The following is a 7,197-nucleotide window of genomic DNA, read 5'->3' as shown; positions in this document are numbered from 1 at the left end:
ACATGTGCGTAAGTCAAAGCCGAGCATCAGAAACCGTCAGGTTTGCTACGACAGCCTGAACTTCCCGAATGGAAGTGGGAAGGTGTAACTATGGATTTTATTACCAAGTTACCCAAGACGAGTAAAGGAAATGACACGGTATGGGTTATAGCCGATAGACTGACTAAGCCAGCTCATTTCTTACCCATCCAGGAGACTTATAGCTCCGACATGTTAGCCCAGTTATACGTTGATAAGATTGTAGCCTTGTATGGTATACCTGTGTCTATTATCTCTGATCGGGATACTAGATACACGTCGCATTTCTGGAAGAGTTTTCCAGCAATCTTTGGGCACACGTTTGAATTTTAGTACGGATTACCATCATCAGACAGACGGTCAGAGTGAGCGTACTATTCAAACGTTAGAAGACATGCTACGTGCATGTGCTATCGATTTGAATGGTAGTTGGGATTAGAACCTACCACTAATCGAATTCTCCTACAACAATAGCTACCATACCAGCATTAAGGTTGCGCCTTTCGAGGCATTATACGGTAGAAAGTGTAGATCGCCTGTTTGTTGGGCGGAAATTGGAGATGTCCAATTGTCTGGACCAGAGATAGTCTTCGAAACGACGGACAAGATTTTCCAGATTTGAGACCGTCTCAAAGCTGCCCGAGATTGGCAGAAGAGTTACGCGGATCCCAAGGCGTAAAGATTTTCACTTCAAAGTAAGTGAAAAAATGTTACTTAAAGTATCACCCTGGAAGGGAGTGATGCGTTTCGGTAAGAAAGGCAAACTAAGCCCGAGATACCTAGGACCTTTCGAGGTTATCGAACGGGTCGGGTCAGTTGCCTATAAGCTAAACTTACCGGAAGAGCTCAATGGAATTCACAATGTGTTCCACATCTGCAATCTAAAGAAGTGCTTCGCTGATGAATCATTGGTGATCCCCCACACAGATGTGCATATAGATGAGAGCTAAAATTTGTGGAAAAACCTTTGTCGATTGAAGATCGACGGGTGAAGAAGCTTCGAAGGAAGCATGTACCGATAGTAAAGGTCAAATAGGATGCCCGTAGAGGTCCCGAATTCACGTGGGAAATTGAAGCCACGAAGAAAGAAAAGTACCCTTAATTGTTCGAGTAAATCTCGGGTCGAGATTTATTTTAAGGGGGTGAGGATGTAACACCTCGAAATTTTGTGTCCAATAATGTGTCAACACGTGTCATTAGTTTACACGTGGCATTAGATATTCAATAAAGGACTAAAGTTGACAAACCTTGAAAGTATGTAAATTCGAGGGTTATAAATGTCAACAAAGGGTAAATATACTGTATAGTAACCCTAAACGATGCTCGTACCTTCAAACGAATAAATCATGGATCGTACGGAAGCGAAACGCGGAAGAAAGTGAGAGATCACAAGCTGCAGGGGTTAACTGTGTCAACATGTTTAATTATACCTCTGAGTGACCCTTTGACGAACCCGAGGCTTTGTAACAGTAAAATACGCTCACTAAAATGTACTATATAAACTTCGCAAAGTTCCGTTCTAGAACGAGAAAGTTATGATCAAATTCGTACGAGAAGGGTTAAAAGCGTCAACAATGAAAGTTAAGGCTTTCCAAATAATTAACAAACTAACCGGGGACTTAACAATGCGGGTAAATAACACGAGGCCCTTAGTTGTAAATAATCGAGGACCAAATCGCAAAGTTACCCCTTCAAACCCGAAAGGTCAGGTTAATAATTACTAAAGATTTTGTTAATAATTACTAAAGATTTTGTTAATAATTACTAAAGATTTTGTTAATAATTACTAAAGATTTTGTTAATAATTACTAAAGATTTTGTTATTAATTACCAAGATTTTGTCATTATTATAAAAGATTCAAAAAATCTTGGAAAACTGATCTAACGCGGGCCGCGTAAAGAAATTGGGTTAGTTTACGCGGGCCGCGAGCCTGCTGTATTTACGTGCCTGATTTGAGGATCCAGGCGACCCGCGTACAAGGCAGCCTGATCTCCCATGCGGGCCGCGTGGAGGTCCCAGATGCAGAAAAATACTTAACTTGGCTGTTCAACCTTCTAAACGCCATAGGATGCATTTAAACCCTTCCAATTGGCCCCTAAACAACCCCTAAGCATTAGGAACACATGTTGGAAGGTTGTGGTTAGTTGGGGGACTTGTGTGTCAAAGAGTTGTGGTGAAAACTTTACTATAAAAGGCCATGTTAAGTTCACAAATGAATCACAACTCAAAACACATCTCCTGATCATTCCTGGAGCTCTCAAGCTGTTCTTCTAACTTCCTAAGTCGTGCATAAGCTTCTGTAAGTTGCCTAACCCTTTGTGGTTTAGTTTTTCCGTAGTTTTAGCCCAAAAGTCAATCCGTCGTAACTAACGATTGACTTTGCGATAAATCACGAATGGTCCAGTGAATTGTCGAATCAAAAGTAGTTATGTGTTGGTATTTATGTGGGTAATAAACCCTCAAAAGGGTTCCCCCTGATCACCACTCTGACTAGTTCAAATGTCGAATCAAACGTGCACTTAAAAAGTCAACAGAAAGCCATTTTGCGATTTTGTACATAATCTGTAATATAGATGCTATGAAACCTGTTTTGATGATCATAAAACACGATAATAAGTATATAAACTAGTCTACACATGTTTTATCCGACCATTTGCTATATTGACCCGGTTTGGAATCGAAAGTCGCAAAAGTTTGACTTTTGCATTGACTTCAGTTCTGACCCGTTAAAGTTTGATTTAGATATGCCTTAGGACTCTCTTAGGACCAGGTTACATGATAGTATAAACCTCTGTAACCGGTTCGTTGTTTGTCCGAGTCTTTTACACATTTCCGTTAATTACTTAAAAGTTGACCGTAACGCCCTTTATAAATTTAAACGAGGTTTTCGGACATGTGAACGGATCATGACCTAGGTTACTGAATTCTAAGCATGTCCCTAAAATTTCATGTCAATCTGAGGTCCAGAATAAGAGTTATGCCAATTAGCGCAAATTGCGAAACTTTAGTAATTAAATAGCGCAATTAGCATAATGCCTATCTAAACCCGGATTTCGACACCAAACCTTTTACTCACTGATGTAAAATAATATTTTGGGATTTTTAAAGATTTTTAATTATTTTTTCCTTGCTCATAACCTGCGGTTATGGCTACGGTTCGGTAAATACCGAATATGCCCTTTTCGGCCATAAATCGAGTTCTATAAGGTCTTTTGACCCGATTCCAGTTGCTACTGATTTTAAATAATAAATAAAGTATTTAGGACTTTAAAAACTGATCAGGAAACTCAGATTCCCTGTAGAACTCTAAAACCTCTTTAATAATCTTTAAAAAGACCGAAATACCCCTACAGGGCATATTATTAACTTAAACTCGTTACGGGCATTATGGAAGGTATCCTACTGATACCACAACATCTTTAAAGTGTATTGACTTAGGAAAGCAATGTAGGACTCTAACGGATACCCGTTGCGTCTTTTGCACGCACGGTTCGGCTTATGTAACTAGTTTACATAATTTAGCCGAAACGGGTCAAACTATATTGTTTTAACCCCAAAATCCAGAGTATGATTGTTATACCCATATGAAACAAGTCTTCAAACTTGTTGGGTCAAAATCACACTCCATTCACGGTTTTCGCCTTTCACGCGATTAAACCGTAACAATTCTTTAAGACTAACCGGTCTAAGCTTAGGCTTAATTAAAGACCCGTTAGCATTCTAATTGGTTATTTATACCATCGTTCCAGACTAGAGCCTTCCGGTAAATTGTACCTACGCTTACTTAAGTGAATACGGCTGAGTTATTATTCTTGCTATTTTAAGACAGGAGCTAGCTCAGGTAAATACTCTTAACTTATTTTCCCTATACGGGCTTGGGATACGGTATAATAATACCGCTTGGTCGGGTATTGAATATTTAATCGGATTGTGATTAAGTTATTGAGGTAACCCGGTTTGATCTGTATTGTTTGAAATAAAAGCCTTTAGGGGTTAATGACCATGTCCCGGATATCCTCGACATCATTGTATTTTAAAATGGTCACGCCTTATGCACGGGGTGTAGGCATACACCTGACAGTTGCATAAGGGAAACGGTATCTCACGCTCAGTGGGCCTATACTTGTGACGTGTCTGTTAATCTTGACTCGGTTTCTACATCGGGCCCTGAATGTACAACGAACATGTAAATCTGTATACAAGATCATAATTATGATTGTCTCAAGTTATAAAAGATTAATTTTGCCTCTGTGCATTTTAATCAAAGTGTCAAAAATAATTTGTGCCTGGTGCATCTAAATCAATTTTCCTAAACTCTTTTCAAATGAGTCAGCTGAGTGTATTTACCAGTGAAAACTAACGTATTTTCAAAAGTCTAAGTGACAGGTACAAGTACGTAATAGGCTGGAAGCTGCTCAGGACATTAATAAGGAATCTTGCAAGTTCTAGGCGTCTAAAGTCTGTAGAACAATGTTTATAGATCTGCCTGTGGATCCCTTACTTTCCGTTGTAATACTTGGATATTACTTTTATTCGGAATATAATATATTTATCTTTTGCTTCCGCTGTGCATTCATATATATTATGTGGTTTGACTATATTGTTGCCAACTACGTCACGGAAATCCCCCACCGGGCCCACCGGTGAGACACGTGGAAATCGGGGTGTGACATAGGGCCCTAAAGTTGGCTTTATAGGCCTTAGAAGTGTCGGAAATGGCTTAAATACATAACAGGGACTAAAACTGTAATTGCTGAAAGTTTGGGCGGATCAGACAGGGCCAGGCGGCCCGCCTGAGCCTTGTGTGAATCCTGACGCGGGCCGCGTGGGACATGCAGATCAGATAAGATCGATTAGTCAGTAAATCTCAGCTGATTAAACCACAACCACATGATTTCACTTGCCCTTTCAGCTCACTAAGGGTCATTTTCAGTAACCACAACTTTTCGACAAGTGTACGCACGAGATTCGATCACGTTTTTCAAGAAACGATCCTAACGGTTCGGGAAATACTATAAATACCCCACCCCCATTCTTGTAAAAACCCACAAAAAACTGATCTAAGCTCTAAGTTGGAACCTTTGTTTCATACCTGAGCTATTTTGATCTAGATTAGCATTCGGGGACCCTCCGTAAGTATTCTTTCGTTCTTTTATTCGCTTTTCGAGTCCGAAAGTCAACTTTTTGTTGACTTTCTGCATTGACCAGCCTATGGTCAACCCAAAGTTCATTCGAACTTCATAACGTGAGCGTGATCACGATGGTTATAGTCCGTAGTGACTATACCTACTGATTACCACGTTATCTAGGCTCAGTGACGAGTCGTAGTTTCGGCCAAAATGCGCATTCTTGCGTATTTTGTAACCAAACTACTCGTGAGCATCAAAGTCGTTTGTTTTGATGCCAAACCTGTTTTCTAAACTTAGTTAAGCATGTTCTAACATGCTTAGCTCGTCACTTTTAGTATAGTGCTTATATAGGGTCGTAAGGTAAGCGATCGAAACCATCGCTTATACTTTCGAACCCGACCCATTTGGTTGATCATTAGGATCCGACCAAACACATTAGGTGACCATAGCTATAACCTTCTGAGGTTATGCCTTGTGGTCACGATGTTAGGCGTTCCAAACGCGTTCTATGCGAACGACGCGTTAAGGTAGCATAAGCTACCTAAACGGGTCGTAATGGGTCGCAAGCACTTAGGTTAGGTTTTATTTTAGTATGTAGGCTTTGTTAAACCATATTTCACGAGTCTCCATACTCGTTTGGTTTACGAACCCGCATACTATCCGATCCTTCCGATTTTGGTCCGGTATATTAATATAGCTACCTATTAGGTGCCGTTTGATATTCCGTGATCTCTAGCATTATTTCATTGTTATACAAGGACTTCAAAAGCAATCTCAGGTGAGTACATTGAACCCCTCTTTTACTGTTTTCCAAACTGTTTTGGGGTGAAACGCATGTGCCTACTTGTTACTTTCATGCTTTCCGGTTTTCACATCATATACTTGCTATGTTCGTTAGTACATTATAGTACATGATTTCATTACATTTTATGCTATGTATGCCCGTTGTGTGCGTACTTAGTACATTGCTTGACATTACATTTCATGCTATGTATGCCCATTGTGTGCGTACTTAGTACATTGCTTTACATTACATTTTCATGCTATGTATGCCCCTTTGTGTGCGTACTTAGTACATTGTTTCACATTGCATTTCATGCTATTTATGCCCCTTGTGTGCATACTTAGTACAATTGTTTACATCACATGCCTTCATTTTGGTACAACATTTGGTTTGTTTAACATGGAACAATACATTCATTAACATTAGCTACGCCGTTCGTTAGTAGGTAGTGGTACCATAGGAATTGACAACTCCCGTTCCTGAAATCCTGGGTTTGTTTGGATTGGAAGGAATGACCGAATTCGATATACATAACTTAGATAAACCTTTAATTTGTTTAAGGGTTTATCGCCACAGTCTCAAGGCTTGGATGTATGCATTTTCACAATACCGCATAAATGTTTATATCAGTAGAGCATGCATTGTTCCACGAAACATAACGTTGATTTAAACCATGGTTTACTTCAACACCTTGTTTTGTGCATTTTACATATGGTTGAGTTGATACATCTCGCTTACCATACAAGATATATTTTGGGTACACATTACATTATCTACATTGAACATAAACATTTTGACATTGACATACATACTTGGTGGTTTACATTGAACATAGACATTTCGACATGGTTTACACAATAACACTTGACAATTGATTTATACATGAACAAATTACATGGTGATTGGTTTGGGTAAATGGTTGGAATAACGTGGCGTATGTAATATGATACAAACATGGTGGATACGCCGCTGGTACTTCCTATATATAAATGCTTGTATAATATTACATATCATAGCGTTATCTAAGTCATTTCAGTTTAGACACATTACATTTTACACAAATAACATACTTTTCACAAGACATTAATTTTTACAAACAACTTATCTCATTCAACTCATTTTACTTGGTTACTCGTTTAACCTTACACTTATCTATACATATCATCTGATATTATCGTTTTTCAAATGGTTTACAAAGCAAGACAAATTACAAGGTTCATGACTGACTGTTATTAAACATTTATTTAAACTCAAGTCATGAATCC

The sequence above is a fragment of the Helianthus annuus genome, chromosome 12 (assembly GCF_002127325.2).
Source record: "Helianthus annuus cultivar XRQ/B chromosome 12, HanXRQr2.0-SUNRISE, whole genome shotgun sequence".
Classification (NCBI taxonomy): domain Eukaryota; kingdom Viridiplantae; phylum Streptophyta; class Magnoliopsida; order Asterales; family Asteraceae; genus Helianthus; species Helianthus annuus.
Note: the sequence above shows the minus strand (reverse complement) of the source record.